This window comes from Carassius carassius, chromosome 20 (assembly GCF_963082965.1).
Source record: "Carassius carassius chromosome 20, fCarCar2.1, whole genome shotgun sequence".
In the NCBI taxonomy this organism is placed as follows: domain Eukaryota; kingdom Metazoa; phylum Chordata; class Actinopteri; order Cypriniformes; family Cyprinidae; genus Carassius; species Carassius carassius.
This window is the reverse complement of record NC_081774.1, coordinates 21,544,979-21,559,659: the sequence shown is the minus strand read 5'-3', so window position 1 is coordinate 21,559,659 and position 14,681 is coordinate 21,544,979. Positions and strand designations below refer to the sequence as shown.

The 14,681-nt window shown below is 44.3% G+C and overlaps 1 protein-coding gene across 2 annotated transcripts in view; it reads left to right on the top strand.

The window, feature by feature from the left end:
• The window catches only part of LOC132096671 (elongation of very long chain fatty acids protein 1-like), a 642,822-nt gene that overhangs the window by 245,296 nt on the left and 382,845 nt on the right, over window positions 1-14,681 (top strand). The window lies entirely within an intron of this gene.

Below are 14,681 nucleotides of genomic sequence, written 5' to 3'. Positions count from 1 at the left end.
CAGTTTATTATGATTTATTCTGAGAATCAGATACATGACCTCTCTCTCATTATGAAACTCAAAGACCCCCATAAGAGTTTTAGCACTTAATCCTAGATTCCACCTATATGCCGGAAGATAACTTTAATAAGAATGTAATAAGAATCAGTCTGACCAAGGAGCGATTTAACCTTTAGGTTAATTATCACCTACCATGAAGCACCATGGGGGAGAAAATGCATACATACACATCTCATGTTCCTATGCATATGGGGTCACACAGCACATGTGAGATTTTAGAAGATAATAGTGATATTTTACTTTTTCTCTGGGTCTTAGCCACACAAGTTTGAGAATCATGCAATTATCTACAATACCTGTACATACTGTACTTCTGAAGAGCTGGCAAATTCTGATTGATTTATAAGATCATAATGTTCTCTTTTTTTGCACGTTCATTACATTCTTCGTATTATATATATATATGAACATTAAAGTGAAAATTTTCTCATGCAGAACACTTAAATCATTAGCTAAAGCAATAATGGCTGAATTTGCTGTATGTATGTCACTTATATAATTGGCCTAAAAAGTAAAATTTGAATAAGTGCTCTGTAAAAAGCTCGTTTGATCATGGTTATTACTTTAACATCAGGACAGCTTTTCAGAGGAACATCTAATATATAACTGTAACATGAAGACCTGACAGTTCGGGCAATGCAGGCTGAAGATGAATATTGCCCAAGCTTGTTCTTAATTACTGAGTGGAGACTAATACAATTAAGTATCCAGAGGGCAGTGTTCTACATAAATTACCATTAGATTTAACACTTAGTCAAACACCACTAGGAAGATTAGATTATGAGGTAAAAAAAAAAAAAAAAAAAAAAGATTTTATAGAGAAATATCTACCAGGGCAATTTAATACAAGGTTCTCCTTTGGTTTCAGAATATTAAGTTCTGATGTCTAAAGTTTACACACACACACACACACACACACACACACACACACACACACACACACACACACACACACATTCAATAGAGAATGCATCTGTTGCATAAGTTGTTACATTATGTGATTTAGTTTTTCCAGCCCAGCTCATTAGACTCTGGCTACATTTCTGAATGCTTGGACAAAGATAACATTACACACATTTCATTGCAGTTTTAGTTGAAATACACAGCTGAGGCAATAAAACCTCAAAACCTTTGTTCCCTATCATGCAAAGTATAATTTCATGCAGTTATTTGCATAATACTGTGTTATGGCCTCAAACTAAGTATACTAAGTGAAAAAAAACAAGATTTTCTAAGCAATATACTATTTACACTAAGTTCAAATAGGTATACATTATATTTACACTATGTTGAAATAGCAGGATTTTCTGCTGTTTATATTGCTTATTTTAAATAGTGGCAATTAACTGTACTTCAGTATTGTAGTACATTATGAAGCAGGATGCATTGATTTTTACAAAGTGCGTCATTCTGAAAAGCGAGGTGTGCTCTGATTGGCCAGCTATCCAGTGCATCTTGATTGGCCGAAACGTTATGCCCCTTAACATACTGTGATGGAATGTCCCGGTTAGAACACAATGCGACTAGACAAAAAAAGACAATAAAACTCATTGCAAACAAGGCATTTGTTGCATCCAGTGGGTACATAATTACTGATCATAATGACTTATACTGCCTTTTTACGTGTTGCGTATCACGCCGCGTAATCATAAAACCATGTCTGTATTTGTGATTGTAGAAACAACACACAACAAGCACTACTCTACACAAGCGCAACTCATCAGTGAAGATCAGAATCATCAGTGGCAAATTTTTAAATGTCATTTTTAAATCGTTTAATGTAAAAAACGTCCTATCCTTGCAAAAAGTAAATAATGCCCGGCGACTAGAGTGAGAAACGTTTGGGGGCTAGAGTGAGGAAGGGCCGGCGGCTAGAGTGTGGAAGGGCCAGCAGATTTGATGAAGGAGTGGCCGGGGGCTTGCGGCAACCACATGTGATGACCCTGGGCTTCATCCACAGTGTAAACCGAACTGGCGATCCACAGCGCCAAGTTGATATATTTCCTCAGCGACATGCACAGATCAGCTCTAGGCATGACAAGGCAGATATATCCTCTTTTGGATGCCAAACAAAGTAGTTTCACTTTTACAATGAAACACACAGCTTCTCCACGAGAATCGAAACAGCGAGAATAAAAGGTACCTTTTACGCCTTCTGTCTTTGCGTGAACGTTTGGGCGGCGTTATGCAAATCTTACCACATCTTGAAGTAGACATGTGGGGATGTGTTTAAACGAGCCGTTTTAGGAGGATGTGAAAAAGTCTTAACTTTTATAAATATTATCTCTTTGGATTTGAGACTTTAGTCGTTGCAACTTTACAGATCTTCTTAATGCACCAAGAGCTTGTAACACTCCAAATAGAAAGTAAAAATTGTAATTGCTTCATATAATCCCTTTAATATCCATCTTTGTTCTCCATGGCATGGAGGAGTCTTTACCTGAAGTGCTGCTGGTACCAATGGCCCAACCAAAGGGTATGCACCCTGTTGTGGGCGCATTCCACTGCCACTGCGATCCATCAGTCAACAGAAGACCAATGGCCACATCAGGTTTCATCACATCAAATCAGGCCCCCAGTGCTCCTTACCCGACTGTAACCTCTTTAATATTCAGGAAATGAGCAGTCTCAGCTATCATATACTGACAGACACATGCTGCAAGCAGTCAAAAAAGTTTAATCTCATTATAGACTAGCATGGATGAGTCAAACTGCCAGACTTCACATGCCAAAAGAAGCCCTTCAGATACGAGTGCATCTACTCTATGAGTTCTGGACGCTGTGAAGTGCAGCCGCTCAGATCTGGCTATACCTTCAGCCTCAAGCCATCCTCTAGAGGTCATGGAACTCAAGGAGCAAATGTCAAAGATGGGAACGTGATGCATTTGTCAGAGCGCCTGAAGTTAATGGGAAGTCCCTGTTCTCTTCTCATACTCAAAGTACACGGAAGGTCAAACATCTTTAATGTAACTTATATATGAATTTGTTTGTGATATTTAATTTGTAGACTGATATATTAATATAACCCAGTCAAACTGTTGGGTGTACAACAGTGTTTTAATGGCACATTAAAATATACTTTTACATGTAATACACTTTTTATTTTATTATACATATGTTATTGTTTTAATATATCTTGCGTCTAGCCACATTCCCTTGCGTAATTTGTAAATAGTGAGTGTACATACAATATATCGTCTTTGTATCTATTGTGTATTGTTTTTCCATATTTATTTTTAATCACTTGAATGTTTCCTAAGCGATTGAGTTGTTCTGTTGTTGGATGTAATAATGAACATAGCCATCATTTACTCCCTACATCTGAGCCACTGAAGATGCAGTGGATTACTTTGGGTTTTTTAAGGGAATGCGCCCCCGATCTACCTAAATGCGTCTATGTACGTGTTAATTTTTCATGATGAAGCCTGGATACCCCAGAGGTTTAACCAAAGTATGTTATAGACTTTTCATTAAGACCCTAATCATACCAACTTGTGGAAAATGGGCATCTGATGACCCCTTTAAATAAATTCCAATTGAGTGCCTGTGTCTGTATACAAAGACCTCTTCTATGTCAAAAGATCAAGGGAAATTTTGCTTCTCATTTCATGAGCCCTGTAATATTACTATCAACTAATCTGTTTGTCCAGAGAACATTCAGTTTCATTTCTCTAAGAAATTTTTGTGGCCACAGAAAATAACTTTCTTGCAGTAGTAATGCACTAGTTCATTAGACTATAGCACTAGTAAGATCAGGAATCGTTTAAGTGACATTGATATGCAAGCAGTGACAGAATCAGAACCTCAAATAATTTGTGCACAAAGTTTTAATGACTAAATCACAAACACATAACTGAATTAATGAAAGAAGCCCTTTCTAATGGGTAGTATGCGTCTGTTCCTCTTCAGGAACTCGAGCTGCGTCGAAGCGCTTTGGGGAACGCGTTCAGCATACGCGACTCTGAATATCGTGTGTAATCAGTCCAATGGAAGGGCGTGACGTCACCGACATGGTGACGTAAGCGACCAGGAAGCTATAAAAGCACGTGCCACACAGCTGGCGTCAGCTTCGCGTCTTTCAGCAAGCGCTCTGTGTGTGAATGTCATTTGTCCGTCTTGTGAGTCTTATTTACTGTTGTCTGTCCAGTTAAAAGAGCTCCTAGACATGCCAAAAAGCAAGGCGAAAGTTAAGCATTCAGATGGCGATTCCAAATCGCGTTATAGGCTGTGTGTTCCTCCCTGCCCGAGATATATAATGGGTGGGGATACACACAACCTGTGCGTGGTTTGCCTGGGTTCGAAGCACGCTGAGTCGGCTCTCGAGGGGGCCGACTGCCCGCACTGTGAGCGAATGTCGGTGCGGCTGCTTCGTTCCCGGAGGGCCCTCTTCGAGGAGGGGGCCTTCGCCAGCGTTCCCCGCGGTGCTGGTCCCGCTTCTGCCGAGGCAGAACGGCGGCTGCACTCGTGGGGTTCGCAAGTCGATCTGGTAGAGGGAATGGAGACGGGCCAGTCCCTATCTCCTTCCACTTCTGCCAGATCCGGCACCCAATCCCTAGAGTCGGAAGCACGCACAGCGGTTCCTTCCACTCAGGGTGAGGGATTGACGCTCCGCCTCTCTTCCTCCGAGGAGGTCGATGTGGAGTCGCTCGATAGGGATTCGCCACCCCACTCGCTACAGTAAGAGGAGCTCTTAGAGGTGGTTACTCGCGCGGTGGCCAAATTAAGTATCGATTGGCCCGCCGAAAGGTCTACCGAACCGCAGAGAAGCAAGCTGGATGAACGCTTCCTGCGCGCGAGTCAGCCACCTCCCAGCCGGGGCCTTCCATTCTTTCCCGACCTGCATGATGAGATCGCCAGGTCGTGGAAACGTCCATTCTCGGCCCGCCTCTACATCCCCTCGTCTGATTACTACGGAAATGTAGTGGGGATGGGAGAGCACGGTTATAGAGCGATGCCCCGGGTGGAACAGACGCTTGCGAGCTATCTGTCCCCTGGTGCGGCATCGTCTCTAAAGGCCCCGGCATTGGCCTCAAAGCCACTAAGAACAACTTCGGCTTTGGTGGGCAAAGGGTATGCGGCTGCAGGTCAGGCTGGTGCGTGTCTGCACACCATGGCAGTGTTACAGGCGTACCAGGCCGACCTGCTCAAGGAGCTAGACGAGGGAGAGGAGATCAAGTCCCATGATATTTCTGAATTAAGAAGGACCGCTGATCTCTCCCTCCGCGCCACCAAGGAGACCGCCCGAGCGATTGGGCGGTCCATGGCAGCTATGGTGGCCGCGGAGAGGCACTTATGGTTGACCCTGTCCGATATGAAAGAACGGGACAGGGTCTGCCTCATGGACGCCCCGATCCAGCCGACTGGCCTGTTCGGCGACGCAGTTAATTCTGTCGTCGACAGGTTCCAGGAGGCCCGCAAACAGGCGGCGGCGTTCCATAAGTTCCTCCCTCGTCGCTCCCTCGGGGCATCTGGGAAGGAGATGCCCCAGCCGCACCCTAGCTCCTCACACCTCGAGGCCCAGAAACAGAGCGTCGCCTCTCGTGCTCCTCCGCGTCGGGAACGAGAGTCTCAGCGACGCTCTAGGCCGAGGTCTTCTAAGCCCAAATTAGATTTAAGGGCGGTTATCGAAGCTAAGAAGTCCTCGGCCAAGAAACCCTGACGCCAATGGCCCGGGGTTTCAGAGGGCAGCCTCCGCTGGGGTAGAACGGTACACACCGCAGTCCACGGTGCCCGTTCCACCTCAGTGCCCTCTAGGGGTCGTTCTGCCAACCCTGCCAGTGCTCCAGGGCGCAGCGGCCCCGGGCGAGCATCGTTCTCAGTATCCTCCGCCCGTGCGCGTAGCGGGGCTGGGACGCTCGCCGCCCCTGCGGGGGTCTCTTACACCAGAGGTCAGTCTCGAGAGACTGATTCCCTTAGTAGATTATTTAGCAGCGTGGAAACTACTGCCAAATGTATCTCGTTGGGTCCTGCATATAGTAGAAAAAGGCTACCGCATTCAGTTCGGCTCCGTGCCGCCTATATTCAACGGGGTCGTTCACACGATAGTGGGCCCCGGGCAGGGTCTGGTTATGGAACAGGAAGTGAAAACCCTATTAGAGAAGGGGGCCATCGAGGTGGTCCCTCCTCAGGACAGGGAGTCCGGATTTTACAGCCGGTATTTCATAGTTCCAAAGAAGGATGGGGGGCTGCGTCCGATTATAGACTTGAGGGTCTTAAATCGCTCAGTTATGAGACTGAAGTTCAGAATGCTCACAATCAAGCATGTTGTAGCTCAGATCAGGTCCGAGGACTGGTTTGTCACGATAGATCTCAAAGACGCATATTTTCATATCTCCATCCTTCCTCAACACAGGAAGTTTCTGAGGTTCGCTTTCGGGGGCGAAGCCTACCAATATCGAGTACTTCCCTTTGGCCTCGCACTCTCACCCCGCACGTTCACAAAGTGTGTAGATGCGGCTCTGGCCCCCCTGCGCACGCAGGGCATCCGCATTCTCAATTATATCGACGGTTGGTTGATTTTAGCTCAGTCAGAGCAGATTGCGGTTCGACATCGAGATGTCGTTCTCGCACATATGGGGGAGCTGGGTTTGAGACTGAACGCCAAGAAGAGTGTACTTTCTCCGGCTCAGAGAACCACCTATCTAGGCGTAGTATGGGATTCGACCGCGATGCAGGCACGATTGTCCCCTGCTCGTATCGAGTCGATCCTCATCTCAGTCAAGAGAGTCAGAGAAGGCCAGTCACTCACTGTCAAACAATTTCAGAGATTGTTGGGTCTGATGGCAGCTGCGTCCAACGTGATACCTCTTGGCCTGCTGTACATGAGACCCCTACAGTGGTGGCTCAAGACCAAGGGATTTTCCCCGAGGGGCAATCCGCTTCGCACTATCAAGGTCACGCGGCGCTGCCTCCGTGCCTTAGACATGTGGAAGAAACCTTGGTTCTTGAATCAGGGCCCGGTGCTGGGAGCTCCTTGTCGCCGTGTGACACTAGCGACGGACGCGTCCCTCACCGGCTGGGGTGCGGTCATGAGTGGCCACCCTGCCCGTGGTCTGTGGAGCGATCGCCATCTAACGTGGCATATCAATTGTCTAGAAATGCTAGCAGTTTATCGTGCACTGAAGCACTTCCTCCCAGACCTGAGAGGTCACCATGTGTTGGTGCGCACCGACAACACATCAGTGGTCTCTTACATCAACCACCAGGGCGGTCTGCGTTCGTGCCCTTTGTACAAGCTGGCGCACCAGATCCTGGTGTGGTCCCAGAACAAACTCCTCTCATTAAGAGCAGTATATATTCCTGGGAAGTTAAATATGGGAGCAGACATACTGTCGAGGCAGGGGCCGAGGCCCGGGGAATGGAGACTTCACCCACGGGTGGTAGATCAGATATGGAGAGTGTTTGGCAGGGCTCAGGTAGACCTCTTTGCGACTCAGGAGACGTCACAATGTCCCCTCTGGTTCTCTCTAGTTCATCCAGCTCCTCTGGGACTGGACGCTATGGTACAGACCTGGCCGAGGCTTCGTCTGTACGCTTTTCCCCCTATCGCTCTGCTTCCGGGAGTTCTGGTGAGAGTACGCCGGGACGGGGTCCGTCTGTTATTAGTAGCCCCGTTCTGGCCGGGCCGAGTATGGTTCTCAGATCTAGTCTCGCTCCTCGACGGCTCTCCGTGGGAGATACCGATCAGGACAGACCTACTCTCACAGGCGCAGGGCACGATAATTCACCCTCGCCCAGAGTTGTGGAAGCTGTGGGTGTGGCCCCTGAGGGGGCACAACTGGTAGCAGCTGGTCTCTCAACTGAGGTTGTGGAGACCCTACTTCAATCCAGAGCTCCCTCTACGAGGAAACTGTACGCCCTGAAGTGGAAGCTTTTCACTTCATGGTGCAGAGACCGCCAGCTAGACCCAGAAAACTGCCCAGTTGGTACAGTTCTGGAGTTTCTACTGGCTAGGCTCTCTGTAGGGTTGACCCACTCTACTCTGAAGGTCTACGTGGCGGCCATTGCGGCCTACCACACCCTTCTCGACGGTCAGTCTCTGGGAAGACACCCCCTAGTTACACGTTTCCTCCGCGGTGCACTGAGGCTGAGACCTCCAGTACGGTCCCGTATTCCCCCGTGGGACTTGGTTGTGGTGTTAGAGGCTATGTGCAAACCCCCGTTTGAACCTATTCAAGATATCTCAGACAGACATCTCACACTTAAAACCTCTTTTCTGTTGGCTATTACCTCTCTGCGGAGAGTAGGAGATCTTCAGGCCCTCTCGATGGCCCCTTCTTATCTTGAGTTTGCACCAGGCATGACTAAAGCGTTCATATACCCTCGAGCGGGATATGTTCCCAAGGTTCCCTCTGTTACACCACGACCTGTAGTGCTGCAGGCCTTCTGTCCTCCTCCCTTTCGGGAGCCCGACCAGGCGAAGCTAAACTGTATGTGTCCGGTTCGAGCACTGGACGCATACGTCCACAGAGCTGCCCTGTGGAGAAAAACTGACCAATTGCTTGTGTGCTACGGTCCCCCCAAGAGGGGTTCTCCTGCTTCTAAGCAGACTATTAGTCGTTGGATAGTCGAGGCTATCAACGTCACCTATGAGTCCTCTGGTCGTCCCCCGCTGTCGGGAGCCAAGGCTCACTCTACTCGGGGTATGGCGGCCTCTAAGGCCTTCTTAGCAGGTGTATCCATGCTGGACATCTGCAACGCTGCGGGGTGGTCCACGCCCTCTACATTTGTTAGGTTCTATGGCCTAGATATGCCAGTCGCTCCAGGCACTTCTGTCCTCCTGTCCTGTGCTGTGCTCTTCGGATACACACCAGGCAGGGGTTTGGTAGTCTGGCGGCGTTAGGACTCGTTTCCCAAAGCGCTTCGACGCAGCTCGAGTTCCTGAAGAGGAACGTCTCTAGGTTACGTATGTAACCCTAGTTCCTCGAGGGAACGAGACGCTGCGTCTCGGAGCCATACCCCCGGCACCCCTGCCGGCGCTTGCTGGTACTCGAAGCTGACGCCAGCTGCGTGGCACGTGCTTTTATAGCTTCCTGGTCGCTTACGTCACCACGTCGGTGACGTCACGCCCTTCCATTGGACTGCTTACACACGATATTCAGAGTCGCGTACGCTGAACGCGTTCCCCAAAGCGCTTCGACGCAGCGTCTCGTTCCCTCGAGGAACTAGGGTTACATACGTAACCTAGAGACATTTTTAAATGACTTCCAGTAGGGTGACGTAATGTGTCCTTGCTATGGTTACCAGACACAGATGCCTTTGGTTATTAGCTGTGGCTTCACAGACGTGCTGGCACCCAGTTCAGTTGTTGAGTGAGGGTTTAGTTGGATTTTTTTTTATTTTTATAAATAACAAATAATAATGTGTCTGATTTATCCAGGCCTGTGTTAACTTATTTCTGCTACTTTCCATAGCATGTCAGTTTTCATTTTATTAAAAATAATATTTTAATAATTACTGAACAAGCGATTGATACATATTTCAAGTTCAAATAGGATCAAATAGGATTTTTTTTTTGAGCCTTCAGGCACCTTTAATTATGATTTGGGAGACTTAGTTTGCTATGAAAGACCCTCTACAAAAAAATTTGGGTGTCATTTTTGAATCCTCACTCAAATTTGACAAACAGATAAACTCTGTAGTTAGATCTTGTTTTTTCCAACTATGATTGTTATCTAAAACCAAGAGTTTTTTAACCTTTTCTGAGTTTGAGAGAGTGATCCATGCATTTGTGTCATCTCGGCTGGATTATTATAATTCTCTCTATGTTGGAATTAGTCAATCTAATATAAATCGACTTCAGATGGTTCAGAACGCAGCTGCCAGACTTTTGACTGGTACTCGCAAGTTCGAACATATTACCCCTGTACTGTGCTCCTTGCACTGGTTGCCGGTCCACTACAGAATTGATTTTAAAATTTTACTTTTTGTTTTTAAAGCTTTGAATTGTTCAGCCCCTACTTATCTTTGCGACCTTGTGAACCCAAAAACCTCTGTTAGATCTCTGAGATCCTCTGAACAAAAATTACTGATGGTCCCTAGATCTAGATTAACCCTCTAATGCATGAATTATGTTTTTGCATAAAAAAAATTTTTAATCTTATTTTCTTGAAGATTTAAGATAAAAGATTAACAAAAGAATTTTTTTTTTTTAGAAACCCACCCCCTTAGCAGATTTTATTTTGTTGCCTCAGGGCAACGCTATGCAGTATAGGTAGTAAATCACAGAGAAAAATGTAATATTGTCTCAACGTTTATTAGGAAAATCAAGAGGGAACTGGCACTCTTTTCAATTAATAATGGGTTTCAAATATTTAATTGTAGCATTTGGTCCATTTACACTAATCAAACAGTGGTAATTTTCCTTTTAAAAACACTTCAAATATGTCTTAGCAAGTAAAAAGTATTTAATCTGACTAAAACTTATTTGTCAATCCATCAAACAGAGGTAGTTTTCTTTTTTCAAACACTGTAGAACCTGTTTGAACAGTTAACTTTCTCACTCTGTGTGAAACTTCAAGAAGCAGTTGGAAGTGCTTGTAAAGCAGAGGTGGGTGTTACACTTCCTGCATTTAGCTTTTGGAGTGCCTTTGCAGCCTGGAACTCTCCACCTCCCCTTCTTCTCATCCATGATGATCCAGTGGCCTGTAGCATCCATCCGCACATCTGGGACTGGGATTGGAGCAGTGAATCCCCGTCTCATCTTCTATGCCTCATACTCATTTGAAATGCCACCACTGGGCCGGCCTCTTTTCTTCTCTGTAAACATCAGTGCAGAAAAAGCAAAAACACTGATTTTGGCCTTCAAGAAAGACACATATCTACCATTAGCATTGCTATTGCACTGAACACTAGCCTGTAAAAGTACAATTTAATTATTATTATTATTATTATTTTACCATATTGTGCACAAATAACATGTAATGATGTGTGATAACATCCAAACACATTGTCAGCAAAGACCTCCATAAAAAGTACCCCTTATCGCATAACGTTGCCCTGAGGCAACAAGAAGAAAAACTGAATTTCTAAACATGCTAAATTAAAAAAAAGTTAATAAAACTTGACAAACAGCTTCTCTACACCTTCATGCACATACATATATTTTTTATTTACAGTTCATGTCATTGTAAATAAGATTACTGAAGCAAATAATCTTACCTTCTTCTCATACCATGTGCTCCTGTGACCACATGTCAGAAAAGGAAGTCCTGCCTTCAAATGATGCTTGATAGTGACTCCCACACCTTATTGGACCATTCTATAGCAATCATTTGACCATTTTGATTGGTTGCAATTATTTAAAGAAACATGTACTGGAAATTAAACTTAAAAACACTTTCCGTTGCCTGAGAGCAACGCTATGCAGTAGAGGGTTAAAGCTGCGAGGTGACCAGGCTTTTTCTGTTGTTGGGCCAAAGTTGTGGAACAGTCTCCCGGTCTCCCTCAGATCAGTTTCATCAGAAGCTGAATTTAAATCTAAGCTAAAAACATACCTTTTTTCTCAGGCATATAACTGTTCCTAGACTTTTTAGGCCATTTATCAGTGTTCTGATTTGCATTGCGGTCTTTATTATATGTATGTATGTATGTATGTATGTGTTATGCATGTTTTTGTGTATAGGTGTGTACTGTGTGTATATACGCATGTATGTATATTTGTGCATGTGTACATGTGTATGTGTATATATGCATGTGTATATCACTTATTTTATACCTTTTTTAGTATGACATTGTACAGCACAGTGGTCAACTATTGTTGTTTTTACTGTGCTTTATAAATAAACTTTGATTTGATTTGATTTGATCACAAAACTACTCGTCCACCGTGAATAAACTGTCATCTGAATGCATATGGTTTATCACTGAAGTCTCATACATATGTATTTTTGCAGATGACCCCATAAGAAACAATTACCATCAAATTATTGTTAAGTACAAATATATAGGTATAAGCAGATGCTAAAATGGCTCAAACATTTAGTAAAATCATCCCAGAAAGTGGGAATAAAACTGAATAAAACAGAACTGCATAAAAAGACATTTTACTCACAAGCCTCATTAATGACTTGTGAAATTAATGTAATGCTGCATGAATGAAAGCAGCTCTATGAGTATGAAAAATTTGTTTTGAATTAAATGCAAACTACAGCACAACCTTTATCACAACAAAAAAACATGTTTCCTCTATTGAATATGCAATCACTGGTATGCTATCCATTACCAGCAAGTCAACATGAGAGATCAGTTCTGATGGGGCCCCTATAAGAAATTAATGAGGAAGGATTTGAAAGTGCCTGAGGCCGTGGGCGCACACTATGGCGAGATGATTTCAGGCAATTCCTTGTTTTCAATAAGTAATGACCAGTCTTCTCTTTTTATTTACTGCAGGAGACAGGTTTAACAGACTTTAAGAGAGTCCTGAAGCTCTATGTGCTTACTGGAACAAGAAGTGCAAATCTGGCACATGTCCTGTAATTGACATGTAGCAATTAGCAATGCTTCACATGATCATGAATGAGTGAATCACAACTGTAGACATATAAGTGAGTCATCACAACCTTAAAGGGGCCATATGACGTTGCTGAAAAGAACACTATTTTGTGTATTTAGTGTAATTAGGGATGTCCAGATCCGATCACGTGATCGGAAATAGGGCCCGATCGCGTGGTTTCAGACTCGATCAGAATCGGACGTTACGTCCTGATCAGGACTCGGATATACTATATATATTCTCATAAATTTTAAACACATCTTTAGTTATGCGGTGGCACAGAGTTAGACTGTGACGAGTGGGGCGGGGCCGAGGGACGTGGGAACAGGAGCGAGATTGGAGATGAACGACGCCTGCGACACTCGTCGGTCTCGAGTCCCACGGAGGAGATGGAGGGATATAAAACCGGAGAGACGACAGTGACGGATGAGAGAGGACCAGGCCTGGATTTTAGTTTGTGTTTTGATTTTGATTTGTGCGCGTCAATCGTCCGTGAGGGGCTGATGTGCTGTTTTGTGTTTATTTTGATTATTAAAGTTTCAGTTGATTGTCCGCCGGTTCCCGCCTCCTTCTTCCCGCCTCCTTCTTCCCGATAATTATGAAGGTTTTATATCCCTCCATCTCCTCCGTCGGACTCGAGACCGGCGAGTGTAGCAGGTGTTACTCATCTCCAATCACTCCACCGGCCTCGCTCCTGTTCCCACGTCCCTCGGCCCCGCCCCACTCGTCACATAGACCCTTTTGACTCCACACAGAAACAACAACGCGTGCGGCATGACATCACTTTGTTTTCAAGAGCTGGTGTGAATAAATATAGATTCAAACTCAAAGAGACATGATAGTCTGCGCATGACCTGATATTTCATTCGGACCCAGAATACAGCGAGATGAACATCAAAGAGTGCTAAACTCTCATGCAGTGTGTGTTTCATTCATACTCGAAGCCGGATCGCGCTCTCGCGCTGATATCAGGAAATTCCTAATATGGACAAAAGCGTCCAGCTATCGCTGTGGTGCTCACAGGAAAACAGAAATTTATGCAAACACAAAGACATTAATATACGATCACGACAATAAATTGTTTTTCAAGTCATCTCCAGCAGGTGATAAATAAAGTATATGAACAATGCAGTGCTAATTGACATAGCATTTATTACAGTATAGAAACTATTCTGCCTTATTATGTGATAAACAACGTTTGTAGTATATAAACAAATCATTATTATTTGTTATTGTCCAGCATTTATAGATTTCTAAGCCAATTAAAAGCTAGAAATTAGAGAAAAATTAAAGTTGCCTATACTACCATTCAGAAGTTTTTGAACAGTAAGCTTAATGTTTTTTTTTTTTTTTTAAAGAAGTCCCTTCTGTTCACCAAGCCTGCATTTATTTGATCCAAAGTACAGCAAAACAGTAAGATTTTTACTAGCCTATTTAAAATAGCTGTTTTATATTTGAATATATTTCAAAATGTAATTTATTGAACATCCTGGATCTGTTTTTTCACTCTCCTTTATTCTTTTTTTATGTATTATAGAAGTATTGGATCGGGACTCGATATCGGCAGATACTCAAAATCAAATGACTCGGACTCGAGGGCAAAAAAAGTGACTGACCGAATGACGGAAATTTTACGTCCCCTACCATACTGTCATGCCATATGTCCCAGCCCAACAAGGCAAAAACATAAAACCCATTACAAATTAGGCATTTGTTGCATCAGGTGGGGACATAATTACTGAACATAATGATTTATACTTTCTTTTTACATGTTGTGCTGCGTATCATGCCACGTAAACATAAAACCATGTCTGCATTTGTGATCGGAGAAGCGACAAACAACAAGCTTTGCTCTACACTGCTTAAAACTCGAGTTTGAATCATCAGTGGCAAATCCTTTACATATGAAAACCTACTTACAGACTGTGAGTCAGAAGCACCAGACTGTCCTTGCAAAGTTGGAATTGCCCCACTTTATAGAAACAGACTACTCTCACAAAAACAGTCCCTGTCCTCCAAAATGCACTACACACATCTGAATATGTGGGTTGAACTGTTCTGGAACAGTGTTGTAAATACAACTTAACCACCAGTGGTGTAGTCTATGTGATATGCCGTAAAATCACTA